We start from the raw sequence: 15,406 nt of genomic DNA on the forward strand, positions 1-15,406 counted from the left end.
CAATAGTATAGGTAAGGACAGACGTAAGAGAATAAATATACGAACTTCAATTCAAACTCGAAACCAACCTTTTTTTTTACCTAAACATATACTTAATAAAATTTGGATGTATGATCCGACACTTGGCCAGAACATGGTCAAACGCATGCGGAAATATATCAGAACTATAACAAAAACACCCAGAGCCAGAAACATATAACTTGTAACATATAATGTGTGACGAGTAACATATAACGTGTAACATTTAACTGACTATAATTTAATGCGAAACATAATCCGATACACGATCGGGACGAAATCTGAATATACTCAAATTTAATCAAATGCATATACACATATCAAAACGGACCAGAAATATAGCGAAACAAAATATAATTACTAAAATACACGACGATGATGTTAAAATAAATAGGTCGTGTAATACGGAAGCACCCAGAGCCTAAACATAGGGGTACACAGCTAGCTAGTCCATGCACCAAAGAGACGGTGTGGGTGGCGTGCACACATTGTTCCATCTCAAACAGAAGTCAGGAGTCAGGAGTCAGGAGTCGGAGCTAAGATCGATCTATACGCCTCTAAGTGGCCAAGGTACTACATGAGTACTTTCAGAGACGCCGTGAACTTTGATTACGCACTGTCACGATAAGTGCCATGTCAGGAGTCAGGAGTCAGGAGTCGGAGCTAAGATCGATCTATACGCCTCTAAGTGGCCAAGGTACTACATGAGTACTTTCAGAGACGCCGTGAACTTTGATTACGCACTGTCACGATAAGTGCCATGTCGTTGACGCCCCAACGACAAGTTAGAAATGCTCGGGTAACAGAGTACTAAAACTAAAAACATATAACTAAAATATATTATATAAAATAACTGAACTCAAAATATAACCGACACGTAACGAAAATCCGTACTACAAAGTAACGGAATAGATTCAATACTATTAGTAAACGAGAACAAAAGCCGCACTACGAAGTAACGGAATATAATTAATACTATTAGAGAAAGAAACCAGAAACCGTACTACCAAGTAACAGAATATAATTAATACTAAGAGTAACAAAAACAGAAACCGTACTATGAAGTAACAAGAAACAGAATCCGTACTAGGAAGTAACGAAATATAATTAATACTACGAATGAACGAAATCAGAAACCGTACTACGAAGTAACGGAATATAATAATACTAAGAGTAAACGAAAACAGAAACCGTACCTTATAAGCGAATGGCGATAACTATAATAAGAATTAAGCTTGAATTAAACTTCACGAGGACCTACAATTTTATTGTAATTTAGATTATGTTTTGATATCCATGTACTCTTTATTTATTTGGTGATGTCCTTTATATACGTATATATATAATTGTCTTATTATAATTACCTTTTCCCAGTTTTCAGTAATATATACTACATGCTTTAATAGTTATTTAATATTCATAAAACTGTTTACGTGAATTTCATTTATATATATTAAAACTACTAAACCTCATGTTACAAACTTTTCAACATAACTCAAACAGATAATTACATTTTTATTTATTTAGTCACCAATACCTTTGGATCACAAGTAGTTAACAAAAAAAATAAATAAATAATTAATTAAATAACGTTTTAAAATTTGTAGTTGGATATTGGGTTTCAAAAACAAGGTGCCATGCAAAATTAAGATCACGATACGTGTGAATTCATGGTGCCATGGAGGTGTTTTCAAGAACAATGGTTAGTATGTAATACGTGGCCAGGAGTTTGGTTCTGAAAATTTTTAAGCATACGTTTTACCTTCATCTTTAAACTCCACTAGCTAAGACTTGTTAATCCTACCCTTTGTTAAAATCGATAGAATGAAACAGACATCATAAATCCATATGGGGTTACCTTCGATGGAAACGGATTACAGCGCTGAGGCTTCACGCGGACTAAACAAGGGTGGCGGAGAGCAGCGGCGTATGGCTATGGCGGCGTCGGTGACGGCGGCAACAGGGGCGGTTTAATACGGAAGCACAGAGGGTGATGGCGAGGAGGGGGCGGTAACGGAACGGTGGTGGTGCAGTTTTCTGGCGAATTCACAAAGCGGGTGGTCTTGGCGGCAAACAAAAGCGACTGCTACGGTGGCGGAGGTGATGACGGCAACCGGCGGGGTTGTGGTGTTGTACAGAGAGAGATTAAGATTTAAAGTTTGATGAATCGATCTCATTGGAACTTTATCGTTTATATATATTAAACAAGTTATAAACACAATCAAATTCCTAAATAAGTTAGTTGTTTGTTGCTCAAGTTTTCGCTGGAATGTTACAAGTTGTAAACTTGCTCAAACTCAAATTCTTAAATTTCATATTTTATTCAAAACACTCATCTGTTGATGTTATTATTATTATTATTAATTATACCATTTACAGTATAAAATAATATTTATATTAAAATTATGGTTATTCGTTTGTTATCTAATACAAAAGTTTGGGTTATTATAATTATACTCCCCTAAAAAAAAATTTCGTCCTCGAAATTGTAAGACGGTGACACATACTTTCGGATATCACGGAAACGAAACAAACTTAAAACTTTCATAAATTCAGACATGACAATTGCAAAGTCTTGGAAACAAATATTAGGACATATAAAACAGAATTAATATGAAATCAAAACCATCCAAACTGAAATAGCTGACTCGTTGCCATGATGATATTGAACGAAACTATGGGTAACCTAAAACTTGTATCGGATAATACTAGTTCTTATAAACGGAAATCAAAAATTTCATTTGAACACAGAATTACATATAACATAGTGGATAAAATAAATAAATTTTGATGAGCTAAAGCCTATGACTAAATTGTGTAACTAATAACCAAAACGAAAGACAGATAACTGAAACATGTGACTTATAAGTGGAAATAAAAAGTGATAACTAATGGAATACTAAAAAAAATCAAGACTTAAAACGTAAATTTTCAAAAACATATTTTGAATATTAACATGCATTTCTACACTGATATAAAAATAAATAAATATATAATAAAAGACACGTAACACTAGCAGATAATAGCGAAAACTTAAGACAATGTCGTATCTAAATATTAGAGGAACATTAAGCTGCAAAATGGATTTTAGTAGCACACATACATACCTGTAAATTCATGGTTACGTTCGCGACCATAATCATCAATTTACCTTACGAGTGTGTCCTAACGGTCCTTCCATTACACATCTTAAAGACTAAACTTATATAAAAAAAAATGACGTGTTGATATACTAAAAAAAATGATGTCAAAGTCTTGACATAAATGATACGAAACACGACCCAAATATGCTAAACTTCAAACATACCAAACATAAGAGTCTTCTAACATGACAGATAAACAGAGTTTGAAACTTAACAAAATCCAAATTCGCACGAAATCAAACCCAAATAAACTGAAATACGGGGTACTAAAACGAAAACAAATACGGATAATCAAAATGGTTCATGGCTTCAATTTCCCCAGAACTAATCTTTTTGCGCAGGTCTAGCGTTTTCTCCATTATTAGCTCTAGGGTCCCGCTGAGGGCAGTCTCTGATCATGTGTCCTGCATCTCCGCATCTAAAACAACGACCTTCAGCTCGACGACAAGCACCTCCATGACGTTTCCCACACGTGCCACACAGAGGAGTATTTCAGTTTTGTTGATTAAGTGGTTGAGCTCTGGTGGGGTTATGATGTTGTTGCATATTATTCTGTGCGGTCCTATGATTCTGATTTTGATTTCCCCCATTTCGTGGCTGATTGTTGAAATTCCCATCAGTACGCTGTCTACGGTCTCGGGGTACAAGGGACTGTTCGGTTCCAACCTGAGAAGAAGATTGACCCTGATTATTTTCTCTTGGCCGCTTACGACTTTCATCAAAAGACTTCTGGCGGTGTTTCTTATCATTATCAAGGTTCTTAACCGCATCAACTATCTCATTTATGTCATTAAAACGGAGGTTCAAGATAAACTCCCTATCTCGGTCACAAATGGCCCACTTGAAATGGTTGGTCTGTTGTTCTTGCGTGCCTACAGTTGGGCCAAGAAAACTAACCAATCGACTGAAACGATTTTTAAACTCAACGATGGGCTCATCATTAGCCTGAATAATTGAAGAATATTCTCTCAAATATTCACTGCGATCAGCATCAGTGAAATACTGTTGGTAAAACAAAGTACGGAATTCATTCCAAGGAAGTGTAGCAGCATAATTGTCTCCACCACGTGCAGCTTTCAGTGTCTTCCACCATCTGTGAGCGTCATCTTCGAGCTTGTAAGTAGCTAACCGAACCTTAAACACATCTTCAACACCCAACACTTCAAACAGTTTCTCGATGTGCGCGATCCAGTTTTCAGCTTCTACTGGAGAACTAGCAGTACTAAAGGATTTTGGCTTTTGCTTTTGAAAACGCTCAAGCCAGACATGAATACCAACAGGGGGATTGTTGCCTCCAGCGTTGTTGCCACCGGCGTTGTTCCCACCGGCATTGTTGCCACCGGCATTATTTTGCTGCAACTGTTGTATGATGTTAGGGACTATTTCCGCAATAGCTGCATTGACGGCGTTAGTAACAAGGGTCGCAAGAGGAGGGTCGTTTCCAGCATCATTCTCGTTTTGGCGATTCACACGTCTTCTAGGAGGCATCTGGAAGTAAGGTAGCGTATGAGCTGAAAGATAAAGATTTACGGAATACGCGGAGAACGAAAAGAGGAATCCTAACCCGACGTCTACCCATTAACTCACATGATTAATTATTTATTGTATAAGTTTTCTACAGGAAAGAGCCTGAGCTCTGATACCATAACTGTAACACCCCAACCCGGAACAGGCTAACGTGTTACTATTACAGATATCAAATCAACGCCACAATCCAAAATACAACAAAAATTAATGCAACCTACGTCATATTATTAAACAAAATGAATTAACTTTTAGAAGCTTGAACTTCATTTTTTTTTATCTCTCATCACTAAATTCCCAGAATCCCGGATTACCTGAAAACAAAATAAGAAAAACAAAACAAGAAAACACGGCTGAGCCAAAAATTGCCCAGTAACGGAAAGAACAATAGTATAGGTAAGGACAGACGTAAGAGAATAAATATACGAACTTCAATTCAAACTCGAAACCAACCTTTTTTTTTACCTAAACATATACTTAATAAAATTTGGATGTATGATCCGACACTTGGCCAGAACATGGTCAAACGCATGCGGAAATATATCAGAACTATAACAAAAACACCCAGAGCCAGAAACATATAACTTGTAACATATAATGTGTGACGAGTAACATATAACGTGTAACATTTAACTGAACTATAATTTAATGCGAAACATAATCCGATACACGATCGGGACGAAATCTGAATATACTCAAATTTAATCAAATGCATATACACATATCAAAACGGACCAGAAATATAGCGAAACAAAATATAATTACTAAAATACACGACGATGATGTTAAAATAAATAGGTCGTGTAATACGGAAGCACCCAGAGCCTAAACATAGGGGTACACAGCTAGCTAGTCCATGCACCAAAGAGACGGTGTGGGTGGCGTGCACACATTGTTCCATCTCAAACAGAAGTCAGGAGTCAGGAGTCAGGAGTCGGAGCTAAGATCGATCTATACGCCTCTAAGTGGCCAAGGTACTACATGAGTACTTTCAGAGACGCCGTGAACTTTGATTACGCACTGTCACGATAAGTGCCATGTCAGGAGTCAGGAGTCAGGAGTCGGAGCTAAGATCGATCTATACGCCTCTAAGTGGCCAAGGTACTACATGAGTACTTTCAGAGACGCCGTGAACTTTGATTACGCACTGTCACGATAAGCGCCATGTCGTTGACGCCCCAACGACAAGTCAGAAATGCTCGGGTAACAGAGTACTAAAACTAAAAACATATAACTAAAATATATTATATAAAATAACTGAACTCAAAATATAACCGACACGTAAAGAAAATCCGTACTACAAAGTAACGGAATAGATTCAATACTATTAGTAAACGAGAACAAAAGCCGCACTACGAAGTAACGGAATATAATTAATACTATTAGAGAAAGAAACCAGAAACCGTACTACCAAGTAACAGAATATAATTAATACTAAGAGTAACAAAAACAGAAACCGTACTATGAAGTAACAAGAAACAGAATCCGTACTAGGAAGTAACGAAATATAATTAATACTACGAATGAACGAAATCAGAAACCGTACTACGAAGTAACGGAATATAATAATACTAAGAGTAAACGAAAACAGAAACCGTACCTTATAAGCGAATGGCGATAACTATAATAAGAATTAAGCTTGAATTAAACTTCACGAGGACCTACAATTTTATTGTAATTTAGATTATGTTTTGATATCCATGTACTCTTTATTTATTTGGTGATGTCCTTTATATACGTATATATATAATTGTCTTATTATAATTACCTTTTCCCAGTTTTCAGTAATATATACTACATGCTTTAATAGTTATTTAATATTCATAAAACTGTTTACGTGAATTTCATTTATATATATTAAAACTACTAAACCTCATGTTACAAACTTTTCAACATAACTCAAACAGATAATTACATTTTTATTTATTTAGTCACCAATACCTTTGGATCACAAGTAGTTAACAAAAAAAATAAATAAATAATTAATTAAATAACGTTTTAAAATTTGTAGTTGGATATTGGGTTTCAAAAACAAGGTGCCATGCAAAATTAAGATCACGATACGTGTGAATTCATGGTGCCATGGAGGTGTTTTCAAGAACAATGGTTAGTATGTAATACGTGGCCAGGAGTTTGGTTCTGAAAATTTTTAAGCATACGTTTTACCTTCATCTTTAAACTCCACTAGCTAAGACTTGTTAATCCTACCCTTTGTTAAAATCGATAGAATGAAACAGACATCATAAATCCATATGGGGTTACCTTCGATGGAAACGGATTACAGCGCTGAGGCTTCACGCGGACTAAACAAGGGTGGCGGAGAGCAGCGGCGTATGGCTATGGCGGCGTCGGTGACGGCGGCAACAGGGGCGGTTTAATACGGAAGCACAGAGGGTGATGGCGAGGAGGGGGCGGTAACGGAACGGTGGTGGTGCAGTTTTCTGGCGAATTCACAAAGCGGGTGGTCTTGGCGGCAAACAAAAGCGACTGCTACGGTGGCGGAGGTGATGACGGCAACCGGCGGGGTTGTGGTGTTGTACAGAGAGAGATTAAGATTTAAAGTTTGATGAATCGATCTCATTGGAACTTTATCGTTTATATATATTAAACAAGTTATAAACACAATCAAATTCCTAAATAAGTTAGTTGTTTGTTGCTCAAGTTTTCGCTGGAATGTTACAAGTTGTAAACTTGCTCAAACTCAAATTCTTAAATTTCATATTTTATTCAAAACACTCATCTGTTGATGTTATTATTATTATTATTAATTATACCATTTACAGTATAAAATAATATTTATATTAAAATTATGGTTATTCGTTTGTTATCTAATACAAAAGTTTGGGTTATTATAATTATACTCCCCTAAAAAAAAAAATTCGTCCTCGAAATTGTAAGACGGTGACACATACTTTCGGATATCACGGAAACGAAACAAACTTAAAACTTTCATAAATTCAGACATGACAATTGCAAAGTCTTGGAAACAAATATTAGGACATATAAAACAGAATTAATATGAAATCAAAACCATCCAAACTGAAATAGCTGACTCGTTGCCATGATGATATTGAACGAAACTATGGGTAACCTAAAACTTGTATCGGATAATACTAGTTCTTATAAACGGAAATCAAAAATTTCATTTGAACACAGAATTACATATAACATAGTGGATAAAATAAATAAATTTTGATGAGCTAAAGCCTATGACTAAATTGTGTAACTAATAACCAAAACGAAAGACAGATAACTGAAACATGTGACTTATAAGTGGAAATAAAAAGTGATAACTAATGGAATACTAAAAAAAATCAAGACTTAAAACGTAAATTTTCAAAAACATATTTTGAATATTAACATGCATTTCTACACTGATATAAAAATAAATAAATATATAATAAAAGACACGTAACACTAGCAGATAATAGCGAAAACTTAAGACAATGTCGTATCTAAATATTAGAGGAACATTAAGCTGCAAAATGGATTTTAGTAGCACACATACATACCTGTAAATTCATGGTTACGTTCGCGACCATAATCATCAATTTACCTTACGAGTGTGTCCTAACGGTCCTTCCATTACACATCTTAAAGACTAAACTTATATAAAAAAAAATGACGTGTTGATATACTAAAAAAAATGATGTCAAAGTCTTGACATAAATGATACGAAACACGACCCAAATATGCTAAACTTCAAACATACCAAACATAAGAGTCTTCTAACATGACAGATAAACAGAGTGTGAAACTTAACAAAATCCAAATTCGCACGAAATCAAACCCAAATAAACTGAAATACGGGGTACTAAAACGAAAACAAATACGGATAATCAAAACGGTTCATGGCTTCAATTTCCCCAGAACTAATCTTTTTGCGCAGGTCTAGCGTTTTCTCCATTATTAGCTCTAGGGTCCCGCTGAGGGCAGTCTCTGATCATGTGTCCTGCATCTCCGCATCTAAAACAACGACCTTCAGCTCGACGACAAGCACCTCCATGACGTTTCCCACACGTGCCACACAGAGGAGTATTTCAGTTTTGTTGATTAAGTGGTTGAGCTCTGGTGGGGTTATGATGTTGTTGCATATTATTCTGTGCGGTCCTATGATTCTGATTTTGATTTCCCCCATTTCGTGGCTGATTGTTGAAATTCCCATCAGTACGCTGTCTACGGTCTCGGGGTACAAGGGACTGTTCGGTTCCAACCTGAGAAGAAGATTGACCCTGATTATTTTCTCTTGGCCGCTTACGACTTTCATCAAAAGACTTCTGGCGGTGTTTCTTATCATTATCAAGGTTCTTAACCGCATCAACTATCTCATTTATGTCATTAAAACGGAGGTTCAAGATAAACTCCCTATCTCGGTCACAAATGGCCCACTTGAAATGGTTGGTCTGTTGTTCTTGCGTGCCTACAGTTGGGCCAAGAAAACTAACCAATCGACTGAAACGATTTTTAAACTCAACGATGGGCTCATCATTAGCCTGAATAATTGAAGAATATTCTCTCAAATATTCACTGCGATCAGCATCAGTGAAATACTGTTGGTAAAACAAAGTACGGAATTCATTCCAAGGAAGTGTAGCAGCATAATTGTCTCCACCACGTGCAGCTTTCAGTGTCTTCCACCATCTGTGAGCGTCATCTTCGAGCTTGTAAGTAGCTAACCGAACCTTAAACACATCTTCAACACCCAACACTTCAAACAGTTTCTCGATGTGCGCGATCCAGTTTTCAGCTTCTACTGGAGAACTAGCAGTACTAAAGGATTTTGGCTTTTGCTTTTGAAAACGCTCAAGCCAGACATGAATACCAACAGGGGGATTGTTGCCTCCAGCGTTGTTCCCACCGGCATTGTTGCCACCGGCATTATTTTGCTGCAACTGTTGTATGATGTTAGGGACTATTTCCGCAATAGCTGCATTGACGGCGTTAGTAACAAGGGTCGCAAGAGGAGGGTCGTTTCCAGCATCATTCTCGTTTTGGCGATTCACACGTCTTCTAGGAGGCATCTGGAAGTAAGGTAGCGTATGAGCTGAAAGATAAAGATTTACGGAATACGCGGAGAACGAAAAGAGGAATCCTAACCCGACGTCTACCCATTAACTCACATGATTAATTATTTATTGTATAAGTTTTCTACAGGAAAGAGCCTGAGCTCTGATACCATAACTGTAACACCCCAACCCGGAACAGGCTAACGTGTTACTATTACAGATATCAAATCAACGCCACAATCCAAAATACAACAAAAATTAATGCAACCTACGTCATATTATTAAACAAAATGAATTAACTTTTAGAAGCTTGAACTTCATTTTTTTTTATCTCTCATCACTAAATTCCCAGAATCCCGGATTACCTGAAAACAAAATAAGAAAAACAAAACAAGAAAACACGGCTGAGCCAAAAATTGCCCAGTAACGGAAAGAACAATAGTATAGGTAAGGACAGACGTAAGAGAATAAATATACGAACTTCAATTCAAACTCGAAACCAACCTTTTTTTTTACCTAAACATATACTTAATAAAATTTGGATGTATGATCCGACACTTGGCCAGAACATGGTCAAACGCATGCGGAAATATATCAGAACTATAACAAAAACACCCAGAGCCAGAAACATATAACTTGTAACATATAATGTGTGACGAGTAACATATAACGTGTAACATTTAACTGAACTATAATTTAATGCGAAACATAATCCGATACACGATCGGGACGAAATCTGAATATACTCAAATTTAATCAAATGCATATACACATATCAAAACGGACCAGAAATATAGCGAAACAAAATATAATTACTAAAATACACGACGATGATGTTAAAATAAATAGGTCGTGTAATACGGAAGCACCCAGAGCCTAAACATAGGGGTACACAGCTAGCTAGTCCATGCACCAAAGAGACGGTGTGGGTGGCGTGCACACATTGTTCCATCTCAAACAGAAGTCAGGAGTCAGGAGTCAGGAGTCGGAGCTAAGATCGATCTATACGCCTCTAAGTGGCCAAGGTACTACATGAGTACTTTCAGAGACGCCGTGAACTTTGATTACGCACTGTCACGATAAGTGCCATGTCAGGAGTCAGGAGTCAGGAGTCGGAGCTAAGATCGATCTATACGCCTCTAAGTGGCCAAGGTACTACATGAGTACTTTCAGAGACGCCGTGAACTTTGATTACGCACTGTCACGATAAGTGCCATGTCGTTGACGCCCCAACGACAAGTCAGAAATGCTCGGGTAACAGAGTACTAAAACTAAAAACATATAACTAAAATATATTATATAAAATAACTGAACTCAAAATATAACCGACACGTAAAGAAAATCCGTACTACAAAGTAACGGAATAGATTCAATACTATTAGTAAACGAGAACAAAAGCCGCACTACGAAGTAACGGAATATAATTAATACTATTAGAGAAAGAAACCAGAAACCGTACTACCAAGTAACAGAATATAATTAATACTAAGAGTAACAAAAACAGAAACCGTACTATGAAGTAACAAGAAACAGAATCCGTACTAGGAAGTAACGAAATATAATTAATACTACGAATGAACGAAATCAGAAACCGTACTACGAAGTAACGGAATATAATAATACTAAGAGTAAACGAAAACAGAAACCGTACCTTATAAGCGAATGGCGATAACTATAATAAGAATTAAGCTTGAATTAAACTTCACGAGGACCTACAATTTTATTGTAATTTAGATTATGTTTTGATATCCATGTACTCTTTATTTATTTGGTGATGTCCTTTATATACGTATATATATAATTGTCTTATTATAATTACCTTTTCCCAGTTTTCAGTAATATATACTACATGCTTTAATAGTTATTTAATATTCATAAAACTGTTTACGTGAATTTCATTTATATATATTAAAACTACTAAACCTCATGTTACAAACTTTTCAACATAACTCAAACAGATAATTACATTTTTATTTATTTAGTCACCAATACCTTTGGATCACAAGTAGTTAACAAAAAAAATAAATAAATAATTAATTAAATAACGTTTTAAAATTTGTAGTTGGATATTGGGTTTCAAAAACAAGGTGCCATGCAAAATTAAGATCACGATACGTGTGAATTCATGGTGCCATGGAGGTGTTTTCAAGAACAATGGTTAGTATGTAATACGTGGCCAGGAGTTTGGTTCTGAAAATTTTTAAGCATACGTTTTACCTTCATCTTTAAACTCCACTAGCTAAGACTTGTTAATCCTACCCTTTGTTAAAATCGATAGAATGAAACAGACATCATAAATCCATATGGGGTTACCTTCGATGGAAACGGATTACAGCGCTGAGGCTTCACGCGGACTAAACAAGGGTGGCGGAGAGCAGCGGCGTATGGCTATGGCGGCGTCGGTGACGGCGGCAACAGGGGCGGTTTAATACGGAAGCACAGAGGGTGATGGCGAGGAGGGGGCGGTAACGGAACGGTGGTGGTGCAGTTTTCTGGCGAATTCACAAAGCGGGTGGTCTTGGCGGCAAACAAAAGCGACTGCTACGGTGGCGGAGGTGATGACGGCAACCGGCGGGGTTGTGGTGTTGTACAGAGAGAGATTAAGATTTAAAGTTTGATGAATCGATCTCATTGGAACTTTATCGTTTATATATATTAAACAAGTTATAAACACAATCAAATTCCTAAATAAGTTAGTTGTTTGTTGCTCAAGTTTTCGCTGGAATGTTACAAGTTGTAAACTTGCTCAAACTCAAATTCTTAAATTTCATATTTTATTCAAAACACTCATCTGTTGATGTTATTATTATTATTATTAATTATACCATTTACAGTATAAAATAATATTTATATTAAAATTATGGTTATTCGTTTGTTATCTAATACAAAAGTTTGGGTTATTATAATTATACTCCCCTAAAAAAAAAAATTCGTCCTCGAAATTGTAAGACGGTGACACATACTTTCGGATATCACGGAAACGAAACAAACTTAAAACTTTCATAAATTCAGACATGACAATTGCAAAGTCTTGGAAACAAATATTAGGACATATAAAACAGAATTAATATGAAATCAAAACCATCCAAACTGAAATAGCTGACTCGTTGCCATGATGATATTGAACGAAACTATGGGTAACCTAAAACTTGTATCGGATAATACTAGTTCTTATAAACGGAAATCAAAAATTTCATTTGAACACAGAATTACATATAACATAGTGGATAAAATAAATAAATTTTGATGAGCTAAAGCCTATGACTAAATTGTGTAACTAATAACCAAAACGAAAGACAGATAACTGAAACATGTGACTTATAAGTGGAAATAAAAAGTGATAACTAATGGAATACTAAAAAAAATCAAGACTTAAAACGTAAATTTTCAAAAACATATTTTGAATATTAACATGCATTTCTACACTGATATAAAAATAAATAAATATATAATAAAAGACACGTAACACTAGCAGATAATAGCGAAAACTTAAGACAATGTCGTATCTAAATATTAGAGGAACATTAAGCTGCAAAATGGATTTTAGTAGCACACATACATACCTGTAAATTCATGGTTACGTTCGCGACCATAATCATCAATTTACCTTACGAGTGTGTCCTAACGGTCCTTCCATTACACATCTTAAAGACTAAACTTATATAAAAAAAAATGACGTGTTGATATACTAAAAAAAATGATGTCAAAGTCTTGACATAAATGATACGAAACACGACCCAAATATGCTAAACTTCAAACATACCAAACATAAGAGTCTTCTAACATGACAGATAAACAGAGTGTGAAACTTAACAAAATCCAAATTCGCACGAAATCAAACCCAAATAAACTGAAATACGGGGTACTAAAACGAAAACAAATACGGATAATCAAAACGGTTCATGGCTTCAATTTCCCCAGAACTAATCTTTTTGCGCAGGTCTAGCGTTTTCTCCATTATTAGCTCTAGGGTCCCGCTGAGGGCAGTCTCTGATCATGTGTCCTGCATCTCCGCATCTAAAACAACGACCTTCAGCTCGACGACAAGCACCTCCATGACGTTTCCCACACGTGCCACACAGAGGAGTATTTCAGTTTTGTTGATTAAGTGGTTGAGCTCTGGTGGGGTTATGATGTTGTTGCATATTATTCTGTGCGGTCCTATGATTCTGATTTTGATTTCCCCCATTTCGTGGCTGATTGTTGAAATTCCCATCAGTACGCTGTCTACGGTCTCGGGGTACAAGGGACTGTTCGGTTCCAACCTGAGAAGAAGATTGACCCTGATTATTTTCTCTTGGCCGCTTACGACTTTCATCAAAAGACTTCTGGCGGTGTTTCTTATCATTATCAAGGTTCTTAACCGCATCAACTATCTCATTTATGTCATTAAAACGGAGGTTCAAGATAAACTCCCTATCTCGGTCACAAATGGCCCACTTGAAATGGTTGGTCTGTTGTTCTTGCGTGCCTACAGTTGGGCCAAGAAAACTAACCAATCGACTGAAACGATTTTTAAACTCAACGATGGGCTCATCATTAGCCTGAATAATTGAAGAATATTCTCTCAAATATTCACTGCGATCAGCATCAGTGAAATACTGTTGGTAAAACAAAGTACGGAATTCATTCCAAGGAAGTGTAGCAGCATAATTGTCTCCACCACGTGCAGCTTTCAGTGTCTTCCACCATCTGTGAGCGTCATCTTCGAGCTTGTAAGTAGCTAACCGAACCTTAAACACATCTTCAACACCCAACACTTCAAACAGTTTCTCGATGTGCGCGATCCAGTTTTCAGCTTCTACTGGAGAACTAGCAGTACTAAAGGATTTTGGCTTTTGCTTTTGAAAACGCTCAAGCCAGACATGAATACCAACAGGGGGATTGTTGCCTCCAGCGTTGTTCCCACCGGCATTGTTGCCACCGGCATTATTTTGCTGCAACTGTTGTATGATGTTAGGGACTATTTCCGCAATAGCTGCATTGACGGCGTTAGTAACAAGGGTCGCAAGAGGAGGGTCGTTTCCAGCATCATTCTCGTTTTGGCGATTCACACGTCTTCTAGGAGGCATCTGGAAGTAAGGTAGCGTATGAGCTGAAAGATAAAGATTTACGGAATACGCGGAGAACGAAAAGAGGAATCCTAACCCGACGTCTACCCATTAACTCACATGATTAATTATTTATTGTATAAGTTTTCTACAGGAAAGAGCCTGAGCTCTGATACCATAACTGTAACACCCCAACCCGGAACAGGCTAACGTGTTACTATTACAGATATCAAATCAACGCCACAATCCAAAATACAACAAAAATTAATGCAACCTACGTCATATTATTAAACAAAATGAATTAACTTTTAGAAGCTTGAACTTCATTTTTTTTTATCTCTCATCACTAAATTCCCAGAATCCCGGATTACCTGAAAACAAAATAAGAAAAACAAAACAAGAAAACACGGCTGAGCCAAAAATTGCCCAGTAACGGAAAGAACAATAGTATAGGTAAGGACAGACGTAAGAGAATAAATATACGAACTTCAATTCAAACTCGAAACCAACCTTTTTTTTTACCTAAACATATACTTAATAAAATTTGGATGTATGATCCGACACTTGGCCAGAACATGGTCAAACGCATGCGGAAATATATCAGAACTATAACAAAAACACCCAGAGCCAGAAACATATAACTTGTAACATATAATGTGTGACG

Source organism: Bidens hawaiensis, unplaced genomic scaffold, assembly GCF_021521415.1.
Source record: "Bidens hawaiensis isolate Kalapana, Puna unplaced genomic scaffold, B.hawaiensis_p1.1 tig00009662_1, whole genome shotgun sequence".
Taxonomy (NCBI): domain Eukaryota; kingdom Viridiplantae; phylum Streptophyta; class Magnoliopsida; order Asterales; family Asteraceae; genus Bidens; species Bidens hawaiensis.